At 47.5% G+C, this 23,289-nt stretch overlaps 2 pseudogenes; both read right to left on the bottom strand.

Moving 5' to 3' along the window:
* The window catches only part of LOC111527456, a 44,955-nt pseudogene that overhangs the window by 12,393 nt on the left and 9,273 nt on the right, over positions 1-23,289 (bottom strand).
* On the bottom strand, positions 5,181-5,346 carry LOC111527465 (annotated as a pseudogene).

The raw sequence follows: 23,289 nt of genomic DNA, 5'->3' as shown, positions 1-23,289 counted from the left end.
TGGGTGACAGAGCGAGACTCCGTCTCAAAAAAAAAGGTTACCTAGAGGGGGATGTGGGGGAAAAAAAAAAAAAAGAAGTTACCTAGACGGGGAGGTGGAGGAAGGGGGGAAGGAGAATGAGCAGATGGGGATATCTTTTCATATCATTTTGATGGTTTGAACTATGTCATGCATCTCCCATTTGAAAGTTAAAGATATTTTTTGAAAAATTATACAAGCATAAAACATTGTTAAATTCAGTCACTTCACAACAACATGTACAGCGGGACTCCACATGCCAGGGGATCCGTGGAATCTGACTGTTCTGCCTCTTCTCCCCTATGTAAAGCTTTCTCGAGGCAAGCATCTTGTCCTATTCATCTCTGCATCACTGGGCCCAAGCACATAGTAGATAATCAACAAATCTTTATTGAATAGATGGGTTGTGGAAACTGACAGCCACAGATTAAACGCAGAAGAAGGCACTAGTGCACATGATCGGGACTGCTCACTTTATTTAACAAGAATCACCATAGTGATGAGAGATGTGAGGGAAACGGCACTGCGGTTGCCAACAGCAGCAGGCTGGGGCCAACGGGCTCACGGAGGCAAAGCCTGGACCATTTCTGAATGAGGGGCTCATCATTGCCCTGAACTTCATGCTTTATGTGTGTGTTGGGGGGGGATTTCTTTTTGCAAAATTGTGTTCGTTTCAACAGCAAATGTTGAAAATGTTTCAATATGCATTCTCCCCTAAAATGTGTAGTTATAAGACAGGAGACTTGGTTTTCCATTTTTCCTTTGCTGATTAAAAAAAAAGAAAAAATAAAAAAATACAGGAAATGAAATCTGGTTTATATATAATTTGTCACACATGTAAGATATCCAACTTTGTAAGCACTCCAAGTTTTCATTAACTCTGCTAAAATATATTTACATTAAGAAATTTCCCAGCCCTAATGTCATTAGTTTCAAACTTCCAAACTCAGTTGTTTTGCTGAAAACGCAGATCGGGGCCAGATGGAGGAACAAGCACCCCTGATTGACCTCTCTCGGAACCAAAATCCCATAAATGATAGAAACATCTTCCTTAATTAGAAGTAGCACAAAAGGGAAAGAAAGGGGAAGGAAATGCGTTATGTTCTGGGAAAATCGGCAAGCTCACCAGCATCCCACAGCATTTGCCCCCAGTTGAAATGGAAAGTGTGAATACTTGGTCCAGAGAAGAAAGATAGTCTCCCCAGGAATCACTGAGTCCCTGTCCCTGAGAAGGACAGGACAGGGAACTCATGGCCGGGCGCGGTGGCTCACACCTGTAATCCCAGCACTTTGGGAGGCTGAGATGGATGGATCACGAGGTCAGGAGATCGAGACCATCCCGGCTAACACAGTGAAACCCTGTCTCTACTAAAAATACAAAAAATTAGCCAGGCATGGTGGCAGGCGTCTGTAGTCCCAGCTACTCGGGAGGCTGAGGCAGGAGAATGGCGTGAACCCAGGAGGCGGAGCTTGCAGTGAGCTGAGATCGCGCCACTGCACTCCAGCCTGGGCGACAGAGTGAGACTCCGTCTCAAAAAAAAAAAAAGAAAGAAGGACAGGGAACTCCTTCAGCACTCTGAGGAATGAAACCTGCCACCCCAATAATCATTAGAGACAGATCAGATCAATAGAAAAAGCAGGTGAACAGGAACTCTTAGATACGAAGATGGGCAGATGGCCAAGGATCTCCAGACATTTGATCAAAAGACATCAAATGCAACCACAGAGAATTATAACCAGAAGAAATTAATGAAGAAAATAAAGAAGATGTGATAATACATATACTTTTTATCTTCTGAGAGGCTACTTCGTCCCTTAAAAATTGATTATAAATAATAGAGACTGAAGATTAACTTCAAAAACTTGATAGATTGGATGAATGGCAAAATAAACGCAGCGAAGGGAAATTAGGGACGTGGGATATCACACCAAGGAATACTTTAGCCTAATGTGAAAAGACAAAGAAATAGACAATGTGGTTAAAAGTCATTAGTCATGGAGAGTAGACCCAGACATTCCAATCTCGTTATAAAAGGAGTCCCAATAGGAGAGAACAGATAAAATTGGAGTGAAGAAATACTCAAAGAAATAATGGGGGGAGATGGGTCCCAAGAGCTGAAGAAAGCCATCGGTTCTCGGGTTGATAGGCTCCATTCAATACAAAGCAGCCCCAATGAAAAATAAAGCAGGGGCCGGGCTCGGTGGCTCACGCCTGTAATCCCAGCACTTTGGGAGGCCGAGGTGGGCAGATCACGAGGTCAGGAGACCGAGACCATCCTGGCTAACACGGTGAAACCCCATCTCTACTAAAAATACAAAAAATTAGCCAGGGTTGGTGGCAGGCCCCTGTAGTCCCAGCTACTTGGGAGGCTGAGGCAGGAGAATGGCTTGAACCCGGGAGGCAGAGGTTGCAGTGAGCCAAGATCGTGCCACTGCACTCCAGCCTGGGCCACAGAGCTAGACTCCATCTCAAAAAAAAAAAAAGAAAGAAAGAAAGAAAGAAAAGAAGAGAAATAAAATAAAGTGGGAGGCCAAGACAGTCACTTGAGGCCAGGAGTTCGAGACCAGCCTGGCCAATATGGCAAAACCCCTTCTCTACTAAAAATACAAAAATTAGCCTGGCATGGTCGCCTGTAATCCCAGCTACTTGGGAGGCTGAGGCAGGAGAATCACTTGAAGCCAGGAGGCGGAGGCTGCAGCGAGCAGAGATCGCCCCACTGCACTCTAGCTTGGACGACAAAGCAAGACTCCATCTCAGAAAAAAATAAATAAATAAAGTGGAATTTTAGAAATCTAGGCACATTGCAGCAAAATTTTGGAATACCAAGGAAAAAAGGAAAATCCTCATAGTTTTCTGACCGAGAGAATAGGTTATCACAATAGAATGAAAATCAGCTTGACACCAGACTTATCATCAATCCTGAATGCTAAAAGAGAGTAGGGCAATTTATCTAACATTCCAAAGAAAAAACTATTTGTAACCTAAGATCCAAGACCCAGCCAATCTAGCCTTCAAGTGGGGGTGCAAAATAAAGACATTTTCATGCGTATATGGGTTCATCCCACCTATAAACTCCCCCCAAAGAATCTAAGAAAATAAAAGGTATCGACTACAGTAAGTGCTGGAGGGAGAAATAAAGACCGAGTTGATGCACTAAACTGGTCTTAAAAATATGAAACTAAAGTCTCAAATGAGCTCAGTGTGGTAGGGAATTGGTCACGGGGGGCAGGAGCAACAGCGAGAGAACAGCGAGTAAATTCACGTTCCCAGCGCAGGCGTGACTGTCCCAAGGCAGGAGCAGAGCTTTCAGCAAATGATCCAGTCAGAACTGCTGCACTTCTGAAAATAACTTCATTTGGGATTTACAATAAACTGGACTGATTCACTAAATAATTGGACTAGTAAACCAGTTTTACTTTTTTTTTTTTTTGAGACAGAGTCTTGCTCTGTCGCCCAGGCTGGAGTGCAGTGGCGCGATCTCGGCTCACTGCAACCTCTGCCTCCCGGGTTCACGCCATTCTCCTGCCTCAGCCTCCTAAGTAGCTGGGACTACAGGCACACAACACCACGCCCACCTACTTTTTGTATTTTTAGTAGAGACGGGGTTTCACTGTTTTGGCCAGGATGGTCTCCATCTCCTGACCTCGTGATCCGCCCACCTCAGCCTCCCAAAATGCTGGGATTACAGGCGTGAGCCACTGCGCCCAGCCCAGTTTTGCATTTTTTAAATTAATTAAAGTGTTCATAAATTTTGTGTCCTTGAACCCACTCAAGACCAGGGGGAAGAGGGGAAACACATCTAAGAAATTCATTTAAATGACTACGTATCCTTTTCAGCTCCCTTTAAACTGCAATAAATCAGACCATGCTAGTTGGAGGGCTGCCTGGATGGGAGACAGATTATGTATGACCAGGATCTGTACAGTAAAAGCTGGCCCCAGACAGGTTCTCTTAAAGAGAGTACTGAGTTGCTGGAATATGAAAAACAAGAATTCCTAACTCATCAACATGTTAAGTTAAACAGAAATCTCTCCTCATCCTTTCAATTCCAATGAAGCTCTGTCTCTTAACTTACACTGGCAGGAAACTGGTAACGTAGATTGAATGACCCGCCCCAGTTTTTCACCCACACTCACACCCTCGCCATAGCCTCCCTTTCCCACCCCTTGACTTTGGACTTGGCCAAAGGGATGCCAGCAGGCATGACACAGCAAACTGGAAAGGTGCTTGTGGGATTAGACGTGCCGCCTCTCAGGGCCCTGCCATCAGCCAGAGACGAGCCTGCCCCTGCTGGTCCCAGGAAGAGCGTGAGAGGCACGTGAAGCAGGGCTGCCCAGCCAACTCACAAACGTGTGAGGAAGAAATAAATGATTACTGTTTGCCACTGAGATGTGGGGATGGTTTGTCACACAGGATAACTGTGGCAATAGCTAACTGATACTCAGAGGGCAAGTGCCCCCGCAGCAAACATGAGGAGGAATTCCTGAGCCTTGATATTCAAGTGGCTGCTCTCACTAGAGACAGAATTTGACTCTGGCTGGTGCGATGGCTCTCACCGGCAGTCCCAACACTTGGGAGGCCAAGAGCAGAGGATCACTTGAGCCCAGGAGTTTGAAAGCAGCCTGGGCAGTGGATCAAGACCCCATCTCTACTACAACAACAACAACAACACAGTGTTTTAAACTAAAGGAGCCATGCAAAGGATGTAATACAGATTTATTAAATTCAAAACCAGGTTGGGCATGGTGGCTCGCACCTGTAATCCCAGCACTTTGGGAGGCAGAGGCGGGTGGATTACCTGAGGTCAGAAGTTCAAGACCAGCCTGGTCAACGTGGTGAAATCCCGTGTCTGCTAAAAATACAAAAATTAGTCAGGCGTGGTGGCCCACGCCTGTAATCCCAGCTACTTGGGAGGCTGAGGCAGGAGAATTGATTGAACCTAGGAGGTGGAGGTTGCAGTGAGCTGAGATACCACTGCACTCCAGGCTGGGCAACAAGAGCGAAACTCTGTAAAAAAAAAAAAAAAAAAAAAAAAGAAATCCGGAAAACTACTTTTCTGGAATACAAATCAGAATAATGGCTGCTTGGGGATTAGGGGACAACGGAAGTTGAGTAGACTGTAAAGGGATTGGGGGAATTTTCTACAATGGTGGCAATGTTTTCTGCCTTGATTGGGGTGTTGGCTACAGACAGATATTTGTAAAAAACCATTAAACTATATACTTAAGATCTGTGTGTTTTACTAAACTATTCCTCAATTTTTCAATTAGCAATAATCGTGCCTTGGATAAACCTCATCAGCTACAATACTGCCACTGTGCAAAGCTATTCGTCAATTTTTAAAAACATATCTGTATGGGGTGGATACCCAGACCAGGGAGAGGCTGAGGTGCAGACAGGCCTACCTGAGGAGCTGGGCAGCCCTCTAAGACTCCAAGACTCGGTGGGCTCTGGGCAGACAAAGCCTCCCTCTCGCAAAAGGTCTGGGAACCCTTTTCGGGGGCTCAGAGTCTGGCCATATCTCTAGGTTTTCTGATGTCCTAGACACACCATGAGAAAGAACTTTGACTGGGCTCTCGATCTGGTAGGTGACCTAGGATATGGGGCTTATATCCAGGACCAAGAACCCAGGGTTTATATCCAGAGCCTAGGACATCGGGCTTATACCCACGGCCTAGAACCTGGGGCATATACCCAGAGCCTAGGACACAAGCTTATACCCAGAGCCTAGGACACAAGCTTATACCCAGAGCCTAGGACATAAGGTTTATACCTAGAAAGGACACAGAACTTACAGTCAGGGCCTGGAACCCGGGGCTTATAACCAGGGCCTAGGACATGGTGCTTATCCAGAGACTAGGACACAAGACTTATACCCAGAAAGGACACAGAACTTATACTCAGGGCCTACAACCCGGGGCTTATACCCAGGGATTAGGAAATGGGGCTTATACCCAGAGCCTAGGACATAAGGCTTATACCCAGAAAGGACATGGAGTTTATAGTCAGAGCCTAGGACATAAGGCTTATACCCAGAGCCTAGGACACAAGGCTTATACCCAGAGTCTAGGACATGGGGCTCATACTCAAGGCATAGAATCTGAGGCTTATACCCAGGGCCTAGGACCCAAGGCTTATCACCAGAGCCTAGGACACGGGGCTTATACCCAGAGCCTAGGACCCAGGGCTTATACCCAGAGCCTAGGACCCAGGGCTGATACCCAGAGCCTAGGACCCGGGGCTGATACCCAGAGCCTAGGACCCGGGGCTTATACCCAGAGCCTAGGACACAAGACTTATACCCAGAGCCTAGGAACCGGGGCTTATACCCAGCGCCTAGGACGCAGGGCTCATATTCAGAGCGTAGGACACAGAGCCTATATTCAGAACACACTAACCTGGAAATGGATGCTCTGAAACAACTAGGAGAAAACGTGCAAATGCCAGTCGTGATTGTCTCTTGTCCCCGTGCAATAGGATTCCAAGTGCTTTTCTTTTCTCTTTTCTTGTTGGTTCCTTATAAATTTAAAATAAATGAAAATGATTAACTTCAAATATATTTATGGACATGTGATTCCATATAGAATAGTGATTGTTAAATATTTTTTCTCAGGATAGTTTTATACTCTGAAAATTTCCTGTGGACCCTAAGGAACTTTACGTGAATTGTATCTATCAGTTTTACTGTAATAGAGATTAAATTTGAGGAGATTTTGAAATATTTACTTATTTTAAAATAGTGATGATTCCACAAGGTCTACGTATTTCAAAACATCATGTTGTACACATTAAATAATTTCATTTTCAATTAAAAATAAGCTTTAACGGTGAAACCCCGTCTCTACTAAAAAATACAAAAAAAAAAAACCTAGCCGGGCGAGGTGGCGGGCGCCTGTAGTCCCAGCTACTCGGGAGGCTGAGGCAGGAGAATGGCATAAACCTGGGAGGCGGAGCTTGCAGTGAGCTGAGATCCGGCCACTGCACTCCAGCCTGGGCCACAGAGCGAGACTCGTCTCAAAAAAAAAAAATAAGCTTTAAAAAGAATCCACATTGCGCAATTTTTTAAATTAAAAAACAACAAACCCATTGTTGTATGTTAACAATAAATACTTTTGTATGGGAAGCAACAATATCTTCTGAAAAAGTAGTGAGTTGCATCGTTTTCCGCTGACAAATCTCTAGGTAGATGTCTGAGCTGATTCTCAGATCTGCTTTTGCCTTCAATCTGTTGCAATGTCACACATCACAGCGTCTCTGGAAAATTCCACTGTATACTCATGGGAGAATGAGAATGAGAAAAGGCAAATCACATCTTACCATTATTATGAAAATAGTTTTGGCTACACTTAGAGAACTACTAACATAGAGTATAATCACAACTGTGTAAAAAGAGGCAAATAAAATTTCTGAGTAAAAGTGTCATGGTGCCACCTTGTGTCATCTTTAATTATTGCAACGCCTGCTTACCAAACTTGCCTGTGCACATGCATTAGGTTGGTGCAAAAGTCATTGCGGTTTTCGTCTGGGCGCGGTGGCTCATGCCTGTAATCCCAGCACTTTGGGAGGCCGAGGTGTGCAGATCACCTGAGGTCAGTTCAAGACCAGCCTGGCCAACATGATGAAACCCCATCTCTACTAAAAATACAAAAATTAGCTGGGAATGGTGGCACACAACTGTAATCCCAGCTACTGGGGAGACTGGGGCAGGAGAATCACTTGACCCCCAGAGGCAGAGGTTGCAGTGAGCCGAGATCACCCCATTGCACTCTAGCCTGGGCAACAGAGTGAGACTCCATCTCAAAAAACAAAAAAAAGTAATCGCAGTTTTTGCTATTGAAAGTAATGGCAAAAACCGTGATTACTTTTGCACCAACCTAATAGTATATGCGGGGTGTGTGCACAATATGATTTGCGCATGCAGGTCGTGGACATGTGTAGAAATATGTGTATTAGTGATATGTGTGCAAGTATGTGTGAGCATGGTGTGTGCATGTAGCATGGTGTAAATGTGCATGCACGCAGTGTCTACATATGGTTTGTATGTGCCTGTATCGTGTGTGGTGTAGGTGTGCATGCAGGCAGTGTGTGACATATGTGTGTGTTCATGTGGGTCATGTGTGCATGTGATGAATTATGTGTACATATGATGCACGCATGTTTGTTGGTGATGTGGGTCATATATGTGCACATGGTACATGCATATCATGGGAATGTGTTGCATTGTGTAGTGTGGTAGGTGGTACACGTGTATGTGTTCCACTCTGTTGTGTGCGTGCAGTGTGTGTCGCTGCAGTGCGTGTGTGTGTGGCATGTGTTGTAGGTTTGTGTGGGGCGGAGGTGGTGTGTGTTTAGGACTCACACATGGAAGAATGGAAGTAATATTTCACCCCATCTGCATGCACGCCTGCTCTGTGCTAATCCCTTAACGTTCAGAAAACATACTTTAAGCTGCCCAGAGAGTATCAGGCAGGCCTGGGTCCCAAGAGACTTCCATTCATTCCTCTCCGACTTCGTCCTATCAGCCTCCTGAGCTAGGCATAGCCTCGTTTTCACCGACTCTCAGAGGTGCAGTTGCTGGCTTCCACTAACAAATAGGGGATCCAGGATTCAGACGTGGGTCTTCTGACCAGGGAAGAGTTCAATCATCTTGCACTAATGTTATAAAAATTAGCATTAAATGTGAATGTAACATAACATGAAGGTTCTAAAAATCGTTTATATGGTAGGATCAAAAATGTGTAAAAGGCAAACAGACTTCTGAATAAAAATAATAGGACAGCATCAGGGGGCACCCTCTCCGCTCCCTGACTGTTTCCATCGTGTGTCAGTGTGCACTCGGGCCATGTACACTATTAGGAAGGCATTCACTAGAAATCACTGGGAACTGGCTTTATGCCAAGTGCTGTGCAAGGTGCTTTCGCATTCAAGTATAAACGTGGCAAACACAAATCATCGGCTCAAAAGTCACATGTGCAAAATGTAACTCATTATTTTTCATAGCTCAGTTTCAATTTCTGATTCCAATTTCTGAAAATGTAATCCAGTCCCTCTCAGAAAATTTCAGCCCCCAGCTCCATGTATGGTCGCTCAGACCCTGCAGGTAGATTTAGACCAACCTGTCCTTCCTTCCCTTTCCTCAGAGTGGTGCCCTGGCATCAGGGAGAACGATGCCTGGCCCCTGGCTCCCTAGCATTTGCCAGGGTAGCACATGATGGGCTGGCATCTGTGCCCACCAGCATCCACGGAAGTCCTCCACAGGGATGGACTGTGCCTCGAGCCCGGGGCCTGGAGTCTGGGAGGGAGGAGGAGGAGGATGCTGATTCCAGAAAGACTTTGCCAAGCTCACCTCCATCCTGGTCCATTCCTCTCCCGTCGGCTGGGAGGGGGAAGCACTTGTGGTGCATGCTTTTGTGACAGCTACATGTGCCCCTGGGGTTTACCAGTCCTCGCTCAAGAAACCCAGGGACGCGCAGCTGCTCTCCCTCCCACCCCCTCTCCTCTAGTTCCTGGGTGCTGGGACCCTGCGGCCAGCAGGCTTTCCTTCTCAGGCGGGCACTGCCTCACACGACCCAGCCTGGGGGCTCTCTCCTGGCCTGTGGACCTTATCTTCTAGCTCCCACCAACCTGCGTTCTTCTCCACTCTGTTTTTCTATGTAGAAAAATGTTGAGGCAGAGTCCTTCAGGATGTGTCTCTTGATGGCCAAAGCAAATCAAACACATCTTGATTTTCAAACTTGTATCTCCTCTGCTGTGCACTCCTCAAATCCATTTGGAAGTTCAGTTGGCAGCTGCTTCTTTCTGGCTGTGAGGTCTCATGGTCCCCCTTTCCCTGGGCCAGGATAGAGCATTGAAACAGCCCACGGGGACCACAGTGAAAGTGAGAGCAGTAACCAACACGCAGGGAGATTGCTGGGGCTCAGTGCCACCCCAGGGACACCCAGAGAGAGCCCTGAGAAAGAGCCACGGGGGTACTCCGTGGGACAGCTCAGTGGCAAGGGCCTTGTTGGCCGGCTCACCTGCCACTGCTTTCTGCCTTCCCTGAGAGAAGGACTTGTCTCCCTGCCTCATGCAGGCTGCTGAGAGCCTAGATCCTGACCAGCTCAGTCTGGAGGGGGCCTCACCCAGAAAAGCCAGGTACTGAGAATAGAGGCTGGGTCTCAACAGAATCCGCTGGGGAGCTGGAACATATGAGGTCCTGGGCTCCACCCCAGAGATTTGAGTCAGGAGGTCTGGGGCAGGGCCGAAGAATCTGCATTTCCAACAGGCACCCAGGGAATGCCAGAATGTCATGGGTCCAAGGCCACACTGAGCAGCGCTGATGGTAAGGACGCGGTAGCTTGAGCGGCGGGGATCCAGGCTAAGCATCAGAGCGGGGGGACTCCTGGAGAGAGGGGCTCCAGTGAAGACACAAGACAGAATCAGGAAAAAAAATAAAAAACTGTAATGAGAAGGAAATTTTTTTCATATTGTTTATTTGCAATATCTTCCTGACTCTCCTTAAGAGTTCTCACTACAGTCATTTTTATTTTTATTATAATTTTTATTTATTTTATATTATGTATGTTATTTATTTTAAAAGACGGAGTCTCATCCTGTCACCCGGGTTGGAATGCAGTGGCACGATCACAGGTCATCATAACCTCTAAGTCGTGTGCTCAAGCGATCCTCCCATCTCAACTTCCTGAACAGCTGGGGCCACAGGCATGCACCACCATGCCTGGCAAACTTTTTAGTGTTTTGTACAGATAGGGTCTAACTGTGTTGTCCAGGCTGGTCTCAAACTCCTGGCCTCAAGCAATGCTTCCCCCTCAGCCTCCCAAGGAGCTGCAGGTCAGGCCAGGCCCCACTCACGTGAGGTCTTGTGGGGGGCCTCAGTTTCCCTCTTGGGCATCCCAGATTTGCAGATCCAGAAGGCCTGGCCTAGGCCACTGCAGGGCAGTGCTGGGGGCAGGGATCTCTCCTGGCCTCCTGTCCCAGCTCCCTCTCCTCTCGAAACCCGGTGAAGTCTGTGCTCCTGCTTGTGTCTGTTGTTCACATTTCTCCCATGGATGTATTTGCCCTCATTTGCATAAGAAATGCCACACGCCCATTCTAATGAGCTCGCCCATCTGGCAGTCAGGCCTCCTCTCTGGGCTCGGCTCCACTGAGAGCCTCGCAGGCCGGGAGCTGTTATAATTGGGCAGGTCCCTTCCAGGATCAGGAAGGACTGTCACGAGCAGGCTCATGGCTCACCCCCTGGCCCTGGGCTCCATGGCAGGCTGGAGTGGGCTCCCTGAGCTGTGGGTGTCGTGCCTGTGTGTCCATCAGCAGGGGGCATCTGGGCCTGCCCTGCTGCTCCCAGACTGTCCTTGGCAGGGCCAGGGCTTGGCCAACACCAAGGCAGGCATTTCATTGTATATTTCAAAATCAAATTGGGGCAGCCTCATGGTACCCCATGGAACTTGTCTCAGGCTGCAAGGATTTGAATCCTGGAATATGGTGACACAGAATGTGTCCTCTGGAACCTCAGGAGTGGGCAGCGCCTGGTTGGGCTGTCTCAGACAATGTGTCTCAGCCTCTCAGTGTCACTGTGACGACCCCACACTAAGCGCTCTCCCACCTGATGCTTCCATCCATGACATTTACCGCCCCCTCCCCTGGGCCAAGAAGGCTCAATCTTGGCCTCGGGAGACTGGGGCGAAGGGCTCAAGCCTGTGGCATGGGAACCTTAGGACACAGGCGCCCCAATGCAGTGGCATGATTGCGAGAATAGGGGATGGAGGTGTCCAGGGAACCTGGCGGAAGAGGGTCCTGTGCAGTCCAGCATCAGGCTGCATCCTCTACATCTCCATGCCTGTGTGGGGAGCCCCAGGCAACCTCTGACTGCTCTTCCTGGGCAGTTTCCAGAAAATGGTGAAGGAGCCCCCTAAGCATGCCAGGACAGTGGGTGCATGCTGGGCGATGTGGAAAAGCCTAAGAGTGGCTTGAAACATGGCAGCAGGGCAGTCACAGTGGCTCACATCTGTAATCTCAACACTTTGGGAGGCTGAGGCAGGTGGATGACTTGAGGTCAGGAGTTCCACACAAGCCTGGCCAACATGGTGAAACCCCGTCTCTCCTCAAAATACAAAAATTAGCCCGGTGTAGTGGTGCGTGCCTGTAATCCCAGCTACTCAGGAGGCTGAGGCAGGAGAATCGCTTGAACCTGGGAGGCGGAGGTTGCAGTGAGCCAGGATCACGCCACTTCACTCCAGGCTGGGCAACAAAGTAAGACTCTGTCACACACACCACACAAAGAAAAACAGTGGCAGCTGGCGGCACCTGGGATGCATTTTCCCTCCTTTTTGCTTTGCTACAAGAAAGTGAAGGAGAAACAGAAACTCAGAGGGACAGTCTGTTAAATTCTCAGCTCACAGCTGCACGGCTGTGTAGTTACAGAGACTAAAACTGGCATGGATGTGACCAGTGCCTTGAGGCCACAGGGAGGGACAGTGCCTAGAGCTCAGGGCCTGGAGTCTGGAAGAGAGGAGGAGGAGGATGCTGATACCAGAAAGACAGCGAAACCAGGCACGGTGGCTCACGCCTGTAATCCCAGCACTTTGGGAGGCCGAGGCGGGTGGATCACGAGGTCAGAAGACAGAGACCATCCTGGCTAACATGGTGAAACCCCGTCTCTACTAAAAATACAAAAAATTAGCCGGGTGTGATGGTGGGTGCCTATAGTCCCGGCTACTAGGGAGACTGAGGCAGGAGAATGGCATGAGCCCGGGAGGCAGAGCTTGCAGAGAGCCGAGACCACAGCACTGCACTCCAGCCTGGGCGACAGAGCAAGACTCCATCTCAAAAAAAAAAAAAAAAAAAAAAACCAAGAAAGACAGCGAGGGGCAGAGGGATGGCTGATGAGTGCTAAGGAGTTCCTTTGCGGCCGGGCACAGTGGCTCACGCCTGTAATCCCAGCACTTTGAGAGGCCGAGGCAGGAGGATCACAAGGTCAGGAGTTTGAGACCAGCCTGGCCAAAATGGTGAAACCCTGCCTCTACTAAAAATACAAAAATTAGCCGGGTGTGGCGGCACGCACCTGTAGTTCCAGCTACTCAGGAGGCTGAGGCAGAAGAATTGCTTGAACCCAGGAGATGGAGGTTGCAATGAGCCGAGATTGTGCCACCGCACTCGAGCCTAAGCAACAGAGCAAGACTCTGTCTCAAACAAACAAACAAACAACAGCAACAAAAAAGAGTTCCTTTGCATTAGTTCTTCAGATTGGATTCTCTATTTGCATTTTTAAAAGAGGAGGTAGACTATGGCAGAGTGCAGAAAGGACACTGATATGTAAAGCATCAGCCCTGGATTAACCCCGCTTTCTGGTTTCTGTGTTCTGTGGTGCTTTGGCATCGCAGGAGGCTTTGGTGGCGGGGAAGGGACTGCCTCTCTCACGGCTGGCTAGTTCTAGAGACAGCACACAGCTCCCTATGCAGACCAGCAGTCAGAAGCCCCTTCCCCCACCACACCCTTTATCTAACTCTCACACACCCAGTGAATATTCTCCCTGCCCTATCTCACTCCAGAGCATGGTACTGGATGACTAGGGACCAACCCGTAGCCCCAGACCTGCCAACATTAGGCAAACGGGCCCACCCGAAGCTTGCTCAAACTCGCCTCCACTCTCATCCATTCCTTCCCACGGAGATCCCAGTGAAGGCCCAGCCTGGGCTCTCCCCTTGCTCCTTCTGCCTCAGAACTGACCTGGTGCTTCCCCATGCTGGGAGCTGAAAGTCGTCAACTCTTCATTCAAAGGCAGTGTCTCCAGGCTGTCATCTGACCAGAGCTGAGGAAAACAAAACCCCAGGTGCATTTCAGGACAGCCCCTCGTCTGCCTTCCTGGTCTGTACACTCCTCTGCCTTAGGAGGTAACCATTGTTCCATTTCCACATAACAGTTTTGCCTACTCTTGTCCTTTATATAAAAGGAATCATTCAGTATGTTCCCTCTTGTGTCTGGTCTCTTTTACCCAGCATGAGAGTCACCATGTTGTTGAGATTGTCATCTGCTGTGTGTGTGTTGTGCTCCTTCATATGCACAGGCCACAGTTCACTTACTCATTTACTGGTAAGTGTTTGGGGTTTTGACTATTATGAACAAAGTTATTATGAACATTCTTGAGTGTGTTCTTTATTGGAGAGAAGTGAAACCAGCCCAACTATCCCATAGAACTGATGTTTATGGTTTCCTTGAATAAACATAGAAATGATCCTCCCAGTCTTACAAGTTGAGAAAGTTACATTTGTCTTATCTGAGTTCCTTTCCCAAAAAACCACCCACCAGGCCTCCTAGATAGAATCAAAAAAACTCACAAGACCACCATGCCCTCCCCACCTCCCAGATAGAATCAAGGAAACTTAGGAGACCACCACACCCTCCCCGTCAAAACTGCCTAACCCACCACCTGCTTCCTGGTGACCGACTCCTCTTCCTCACCCCTCCCTGATTCCTGTTTTCACACATGGTTACATTTCTTCTCTGCTAGATAAACACCTATTTTAGTGGGTCAGGGGATGGGCTGAGACTGATCTCCCATGTCCTGGGCTGCAGCAGGGGATTAAAGCTTCTTCTCTGGCAATGCTGCTTGTCTCAGTGACTGGCTTTTTGTGTGATGAGCAGCAGCACCTAGACAGACCCCTGGTGTTTCTGTAACATACACACTCATTTCTCTTGGGTATAGAACAAGAGAGAAAAATGTGGGTCAAAGGACCAGCATATGTTAGGGAAGAGGAGGGATTTCCAGGCATTTCTGTGCAGTGCTGATACCCATTTATATGCCCACCAACCGTGCACGAGGGTCCTAATTGCCCCACATCTACACCCACACGGGGTACAGCCAGTCATTAATTTCAGCCATTCTGCTGGAGTACTGCGGTATCTCAGTGTGGTTTTCATTTGAATGTCTCTGATGAATAGAGAGGTTGAGCTTGAGCCCCTTTTCATACATGTATCTGCCACTTGCCATCTTCTTTTGGGAAGGCTCCCATAAGGCTTTTAGTTATTTTTGAAAATTGGGTTATCAGTCGATTTCATATTGTGTCTGTCACTACTGTTTGTGCATGAAGAATTGAGTAGGTAACGTGCTTGCGGGCCGGCCGAGGTGAGCTCTCCTTGGGTGACTGTGCGTGTGGGAAAGACCCCGGGGGGGTTCTGGAGCCCAGGCACCACATCCCCCCGGAGGGGGCCTGTCCCGATCTCACACTCAGCTCACCTCTCCCTCCCTGTGCTGATTTCTCATAGCGTTTTACATTTTGTTGTCATTAGACTCTTTTGAAATAAATTGCAAGGGTCTGATGAGTCATGACTGTGTGTGCCTCGTGTTCCTGTGTCTTGAGCCCGGCGGCAGCAGTTCTCCCTCCATCCAAGAGGCACAGTTAGGGAGCACTCAAGGGGCCCAGCGCGGTCCTAGGTGCTGGGCGACCTCCCGCAGGGAGTGGCATTCCAGTGACGGTGGCGCCGGCGGGGACAGCAGGTAGAAAATAAGCTGGAACAGAAATCAAGTAATTTCCGGAAATAATACACAGAAGGAAATAAAGCAGCGTGAGAGTGTACAGTGTGTGTGTGTGTGTGTGTGTGTGTGTGTGTGTGTGTGTAGTTATCATGGGACAGGGAGTTAGGGAAGGGCTCTCTGAAAAGGTGGTTTTCAGTAGATGCCTGAATGCAGCGGAGGAGGAAGCCCTTCTAGGGGAAGAACCATCCAGACAGAAGGAGACAGCACATGCCAAGGCCCCGAGGCAGAAGCCTGCTTGCTGTGAGTGCAGCAAGAAACCCAGAGGGACAGAGAGGTGGAAGTGAGGGGAGAGCTGTAGGAAGTGAGGGGAGAGCTGTAGGAAGTGAGGGGAGAGCTGCGGCCTGGCCAGTTACATATGCATATGCACCTTAAGTCTCAGTTTCCTCATCTATAAAATAGCGGGTCATCATGGTTCCTACCACGTGAGGTTGCCAAGTGGATTACATGAAGCCATGGTGTTTAGATCCCCCAGCACCTGCAGGTTCTCAGGAGAGAGAAGCTGTGATTATCAGACCCTTCTTTCTCTCTGCTCCCAGAGCACCTTCTAGCCCCACATCAGCTCATGTTGTAATGATTTATGTGTCTGGCTCTCCCTCGAGACCAGAGGTTGCACACGCACCCATAGCCTGAACCCAGCCTGGGGGTCTTCTGTTTAGCCTCACAGTTTATTTTGTGAAGATAATTAGTTGCCAACTTTCAACATTTCGGAAATTTTATATAAAAATCTGGGTTTTGGCTTTCTTGGAAATTACAAGACCTGGCTGCTCTGGGTCCGAATTTCCACATGGCCACGGCTGGCTGGAGGGAGCAGCGGCTGCCCACAAATTCACACCTGGGTCCTCCACTCTGCCCGGGCCCCACCCAGACACTCCTCCCATCTCTCTACCTCTTGGTCCCTGAAGGCACCTGTGGTTTTGAACATGCTAAAGACCCTGCAGTCCTTGAAGACAAACAAATATTTTGTTCTCTTGTTGTTTGTATCCCTGGAAGATCCTTCCCTGGAGTTCACAGGACCTGCAGCAAGGGTGCAAACAGAAACCCGAGTGTCCAGTGTGAAAATCAACAGTTCTTCCCTTGTGGTCTGCAGGACCCTAGGGCTCCCATGACTTATTCAGAGGTCTGTGAAGTAAAACTCTTTTCATGTGACTATTAAGACATTGTTTGCCCCTTTCATCATGTTAACATTTGGTGTAAAGGTACAAAATGATACTGAGTAAAACTAATTCAAATCAAGGTAGTTGATCCCAAATGTGCCAGCACCATGTTCCTTACTGCTCTACACTCCCAATGTCAAGAAAAGTCACTTTTGGGAGGCCGAGGCAGGTGGATCAGCTGAGGTCAGGAGTTCGAGACAAGCCTGGCCAATATGGTGAAACCCCATCTCTACTAGAAATACAAAAATTAGCCAGGTGTGGTGGCACATGCCTATCGTCCCAGCTACTCAGGAGGCTGAGGCAGGAGAATCACTTGAACCCGGGAGGCGGAGGTTGCAGTGAGTGGAGATCACACCACTGCACTCCAGCCTGGGTGACAGAATGAGACTCCATCTCAAAAAAAAAGTAAATAAAAAATAAATAAATAAATAGATAAATAAATTTTTAAAAATGTGGTTTTTTGATGTTGTGCAAAGAAATGTGTCAACATTTGGAGGATCTACATAGCTCAGTGAACCAATATTTTCCAGATGATCGTGTTTCATGTTTCCATTAGGAGAAGACGATCATCCTCTGTGGATCTCTTACACTCCTACAGGTCTTGCTGGGTGTGCCAATAATGCAAAGCTTGGGTATTCTTTTTATCCAAACTATTTCTAAGATTTATATTTGTGGTGAGCAGCCTTGAGGAATGAGCTACTGTCTCCCTCCGGGACAAACAGCAGGCTTGCTTACTGCATGCTACAAAAGCGATGGGTCCCCAGGCTCAGGGTTCCTCAGCTGCAGCGCAAACCCACTGTGTGTGTAGCATCTATCTCAGTTCCTCTGCATCACCTCTGCAGGACTTGGGGGACAGAGGGAACAAGTGCAAAACAGGCTGATGCCCGCTGTGTTTGCTGTGTTAGCAGCAATAATAAAGTCCTTTTTCTCTGACACAGGAATCTCATCTCTTTTGCCAGCATCCATGCAACAGTAACAAGTTAATGGATTAGTTTGTAGTAGAGTAAAATGAAATCTCAGTCCTGATGGTTCCATGCCTGTTGCGAGAAGTCAGGGACCCTGAATGGAGGGACCAGCTGAAGCCATGGCAGAATAACATAAATTGTGAAGATTTCATGGACACTTATCACTTCCCCAATCAATATCCTTGCGATTTCCTATGCCTGTCTTTAATCTCTTAATCCCGTCATCTTCGAAAGCTGAGGATGTATGTCACCTCAGGACCCTGTGATGATTGTGTTAGCTGCACAAATTGTTTGTAAAACATGTGTGTTTGAACAATATGAAATCTGGGCATCCTAAAAGAACAGGATAACGGTGATTTTCAGGGAACAAGGGAGATAACCATAAGGTCTGACTGCCTGCAGGGCCGGGCAGAACAGAGTCGTATTCCTCTTCTTTCAGAAAGCAAATAGGAGGCCGGGCGCGGTGGCTCAAGCCTGTAATCCCAGCACTTTGGGAGGCCGAGACGGGCGGATCACGAGGTCAGGAGATCGAGACCATCCTGGTTAACACGGTGAAACCCCGTCTCTACTAAAAAAAAAACTACAAAAAACTAGCCGGGCGCGGTGGCGGGCGCCTGTAGTCCCAGCTACTCCGGAGGCTGAGGCAGGAGAATGGCGGGAACCCGGGAGGCGGAGCTTGCAGTGAGCTGAGATCTGGCCACTGCACTCCAGCCTGGGCGACAGAGCGAGACTCCGTCTCAAAAAAAAAAAAAAAAAAAAAAAAAGAAAGCAAATAGGAGAAATATCACTGAATTATTTTCTCAGCAAGGAACAACCCTGGGAAAACGAATGCACTCCCAGGGGGAGGTCTTGAAAATGGCCGCTCTGGGAGTGTCTGTCTTATGCAGTTGTAGATAAGGGATAAAATACGCCCTGGTCTCCTGCAGCGCCCCCAGGCTTGCTAGGATTAGGAAATTCCAGCCTGGCGAATTCTAGTCAGACCGGTTGTCTGCTCTCAACCTTGTTTCCTGTTAAGATGTTTATCAATGACAACGTGTGCCCAGCAGCACATGGACCTTCATCAGTAATTCTAGTTTCGCCCTGGCCTTGTGATCTCACTCTGCCTCTCTGCCCTCATGATATTTTATTGCCTTTGAAGCATGTGATCTCTGTGACCCACTCCCTATTCGTACACCCCTCCCCTTTTGAAATCCCTAATAAAAACTTACTGGTTTTGTGGTTCAAGGGACATCACGGAACCTGCCAACATGTGATGTCACCCCCAGAGACCCAGCTGTACCATTTATTTCTTTTGTACTCTTTCTCTTTATTTCTCAGACCAGCCAACACTTAGGGAAAATAGAAAAGAACCTACGTTGAAATACTGGGGGCTGGTTCGCCCAATACACACCCACACAAACATGCATGGGCAAAAAAGATCCATTCAAAGTCCAAGAAACATGAATGAATTTTGATGGAGCAGAGAACAAAAGTTGATCACTCTGGATTCAGACTTCACATTGCATCTAGCAGGGTGGATATTAGGTTGAAAGGAACGAGGTACAGGGTCAGCACCTGTACACCCCTGAGAACCAGCACCTCCCTGAGTTTGCACCCTGGCCTCACTCTGCTCACCCTCGTCAGCCCTGGCAGCTAACCCTTAGGAAACTGCTACTCGTTGAGTTCTGGAGTAGCATCAAGTAAGAACACCTGCAGCTGAAAATGCTCTGAAAACACGGCTCCCTTTTCTAGTTTCCTCTCTGCAGGAGTCTGGAATTTCTTCATATGCTTCAACCTGAGAACACGTCGCAACACAGACTGAAGGCAGAGCAGAGATGAGAACTCAGCTGTCTGCTCTTCATCCAGGCAGTGAAGAGATTTGCAAAGCTCTCCAACAGTACTATTCTTCTCACTACAGTTTTTAGGTTGTCTTTGAAAATAGCTTTTTAAAAAACAAAACAAAACAAAAAGTGTGTTACTTGTATAACTGTATAATAGGCTTATTGTTATTTTTCTAAAACTTAATGAATAAAAATTTTTAAATGCCTCAGTTTAAAATTACAATATGGTAAACATTGATAGATGTAACCCAAACAAACAAAAACTCTTTGGGGTTCTCAATGATATTTCAGAATGCAAAGGGATCCTTAGCACAAAACGTTTGAGAACTGCTTGTCTAAATATTTATAAATCAAGTTATGAATTAATGAACAAAGTGGTAAATAAGATATGTTCTAGCTCCACCCTGGAGAAATCTGCTGTTAAAGTGACTTTATTCCCATTGAGAATTCTTGGCCACCTCCAGGTTCTATGCTGGACTGCAATGGGGAGGGCCCAGCACCCCGACCTCTGGTCAGCCCCAGCTCCAAGCAGCCTTGCAAACAGCTGTTTTATGACCACCTCTCAGGCCTACTAGCTATCTGGTCCCCCCTCCAGGAGAGATCCATGCAAGAGGCCTGCGCTAGGCCCTGAAAGGGGCTCGGGACTTTTGGGCGGGGAACTGTGGGGCCTGGGGTAGCCAGAGCATGGACCAGGGGTTGTGGGAGTGGGCTCCAGGTAGGCACCTCCCCTTGGCCCTGAAGACACTGGATCCCGTGAAGAGGACCCTGCTGGAGGAAGGCCTGAGAAGAAGATGCAGGAGGATTGCTCCACTGGTGAGCCACCACCCTGTGTGAACAGACAAGAGAAAGACTTGCTGGTTGGACACAGAATTCCAGGACAGCACTGCAGCTGCTGCTCCTAATGCCTTCGTGGCCCTGGGCTGGCTGCTCCACTTCCTGGTCTCCCCATGCTTCAGTGCAGGATGAGAGCCCAGCCTCAGGGTTCCCAGCACTGTCTTAAGGCTCATGTTCCTTCTAGGAGCATGGGGTTTCTGGGCTGCTTTGGAGACCCTGACATCCTTTTCACTGTGTGGATTTCACTGGCTGGTTTGAGAGAAAGGCAATTTTTCTATTTCTTGGAAAAATGAACAGAAATATTTATGAAAATTTCTTTATTAAATGATGTTGCTATTTATTCAGCATAGGACGAAGGAAATAGGCTCATACTGAATAGGAAAAAGAAGGGATTTCTCTCCTGCTTAAATCCCTCTCATATGCCTCAAGTTAAGATATATACATATATATAGGCCAGGTGCAGTGGCTCATGCCTGTAATCCCAGCACTTTGGGAGGCTGAGACAGGTGGAGACAGGTCAGGAGTTTGAGACCAGCCTGGCCAACATGGTGAAACCTCATCTCTACTAAAAATTAAAAATAAATTAGCCAGGCATGCTGGCGGGTGCCTGTAATCCAGCTACTCAAGAGGCTGAGGCAGAAAATTGCTTGAACCTGGGAAGCGGAGGTTGCAGTGAACTGAGATCTCGCCACAGCACTCCAGCCTGTGTGACAGAGTGAGACTCCATTTCAAAAAAAAAAAAAGATATATACATATATACAGACATATATATTATACATATACAAATATACATGTTATATATACATATATATTAATCAGTAACATTTCAAAGTACATTTTAAAGGGTACAAACAACAGTACTTTTTTTTTTTTTTTGAGATGGAGTCTCACTCTGTCGCCCAGGCTGGAGTGCAGTGGCACGATCTCTGCTCACTGTAAGCTCCGCCTCCCGGGTTCACGCCATTCTCCTGCTTCAGCCTCCCTAGTAGCTGGAACTACAGGCGACTGCCACCATGTCTGGCTAATTTTTTTTGTATTTTTCTAGTGGAGACAGGGTTTCAACGTGTTAGCCAGGATGGTCTCGATTTCCTGACCTCGTGATCCGCCCGCCTCAGCCTCCCAAAGTGCTGGGATTATAGGCATGAGCCACCGCGCCTGGCCAAACAACAGTACTTTTTGTAAAATAATCCCTAAGTGCAATTTTTTGGGGGAGGGCGACCATCACTGTCACTGATTTTACCAGGTTTTCCTAAGAATCTTACCTGGTCTATGCAGGATCTGAAGGCAATAATCCTGTCAGTGTTGTCTGGAAAAGTCTGTTACAGTTAAGAAATATTTTGCTAAGCCTGTTATGTAGAAATCACTGTAGGTGGCCCGGCATGGTGGCTCATGACTGCAATCCCAGCACTTTGGGAGGCAGAGGCAGGTGGATCACCTGAGGTCAGGAGTTCGAGACCAGCCTGGCCAACATGGTGAAAGCTCGTCCCTACTAAAAATACCAAAACTAGCTGGGCATGGTGGCAGGTGCCTGTAATCCCAGCTACTCAGGGGGCTGAGGCAGGAGAATCACTTGAACCTGGGAGGCGGAGGTTGCAGTGAGCTGAGATCGTGCCATCACACTCCAGCCTGGGGGACAAGAGCGAGACTTCATCTCAAAAAAACAAAAACAACAACAAAAACAAACAAACAAAAACAAGGAAGTGAAATGCACAGTTCTACCTTAAAAGGCTTACTTTCTCCTAAGAGAAATCCATCTACTTTTTTATCTATTTATTGCTCATCCATCTACCCAGCCAGTTCTCCATCTATTTATCAATCATTTCATCTGTCCAACCATGTGTCCATCTTTCATTCATCTGTCCATCTAGCCACCCACTACCCACTCACTACTCAAACATCCATTCAGCCATCCATCCAACCAACCCAACCATCCTACCGCCCATCCCTTCATCCATTCTTCACCCACACATCCATCCATCCATTTCTTAATCCTTTCATCTGTCTACCCATGTGTCCAGCTTTCATTTGTCTGTCCATCTAGCTACCCACAATCCACTCAGTACTCAAACATCCATCCATCCACCCCAACCATCCTACCAGCCATTCGTTCACCCACACATCCATCCATTTTCTTGTCCCATTTGTCCATCCATCTTTATCTATCCTGCAGGTATTTCGATGGTGGCCCTGAGAGGGGCCCAGCCTAGTAGCCTAGTAGTAATTCATGCGGAGACAAAGATGGCAGGATGATTAGAAATTCAGGAGGTTGGACGGGCACGGTGGCTCACACCTGTAATCCCAGCACTTTGGGAGGCCAAGGCTGGCAAATCACCTGAGGTCAGGAATTCAAGACCAGCCTGGCCAACATGGCAAAACTCCATCTCTAGTGAAAACACAAAAATTAGCCAGGCATGGTGGCAGGCGCCTGTAATCCCAGCTACTTGGGAGGCTGAGGCAGGAGAATGGCGTGAACCCGGGAGGTGGAGGTTGCAGTGAGCCAAGATCATGCCAGTTCACTCCAGCCCTTGTGACAAAGAGAGACTCCGTCTCAAAAAAATTTTTTTTAATAAAAAATTTTAAAAAGTGTGCAGAAGCACTTGTCCAGGGCTTGATTTGGTGCTCCATATTCAAACAACTCAAGGATCAAAACATTAACCAGAGTTCAACTATGTGACTTCAAATCTTTCTAGCAAATGTTTATTTCTTAACAATAATGGAACTTTTACATGGTGATATCTAGATGGAATTAAAAACAGTAAGAAGCAATAAAGGGCAAATGCCTGTATAACTATGAATTATATCTTTGCTGACCCAACATATTTAAAAATATGATTGGATGAATTAATTGGATGAAATTTTGCTTTGGTGTGAGAGTTAAAACTTGTATCCTCTGAAAGAACCATATGATAATTGATTGTAAACCTACATTACTTGATAAGTAAGTAGAAAAGACTTCCTATGTCAATAG

The sequence above is a fragment of the Piliocolobus tephrosceles genome, chromosome 4 (assembly GCF_002776525.5).
Source record: "Piliocolobus tephrosceles isolate RC106 chromosome 4, ASM277652v3, whole genome shotgun sequence".
Taxonomy (NCBI): Eukaryota; Metazoa; Chordata; class Mammalia; order Primates; family Cercopithecidae; genus Piliocolobus; species Piliocolobus tephrosceles.
This window is presented reverse-complemented; position numbering and strand designations above follow the sequence as displayed.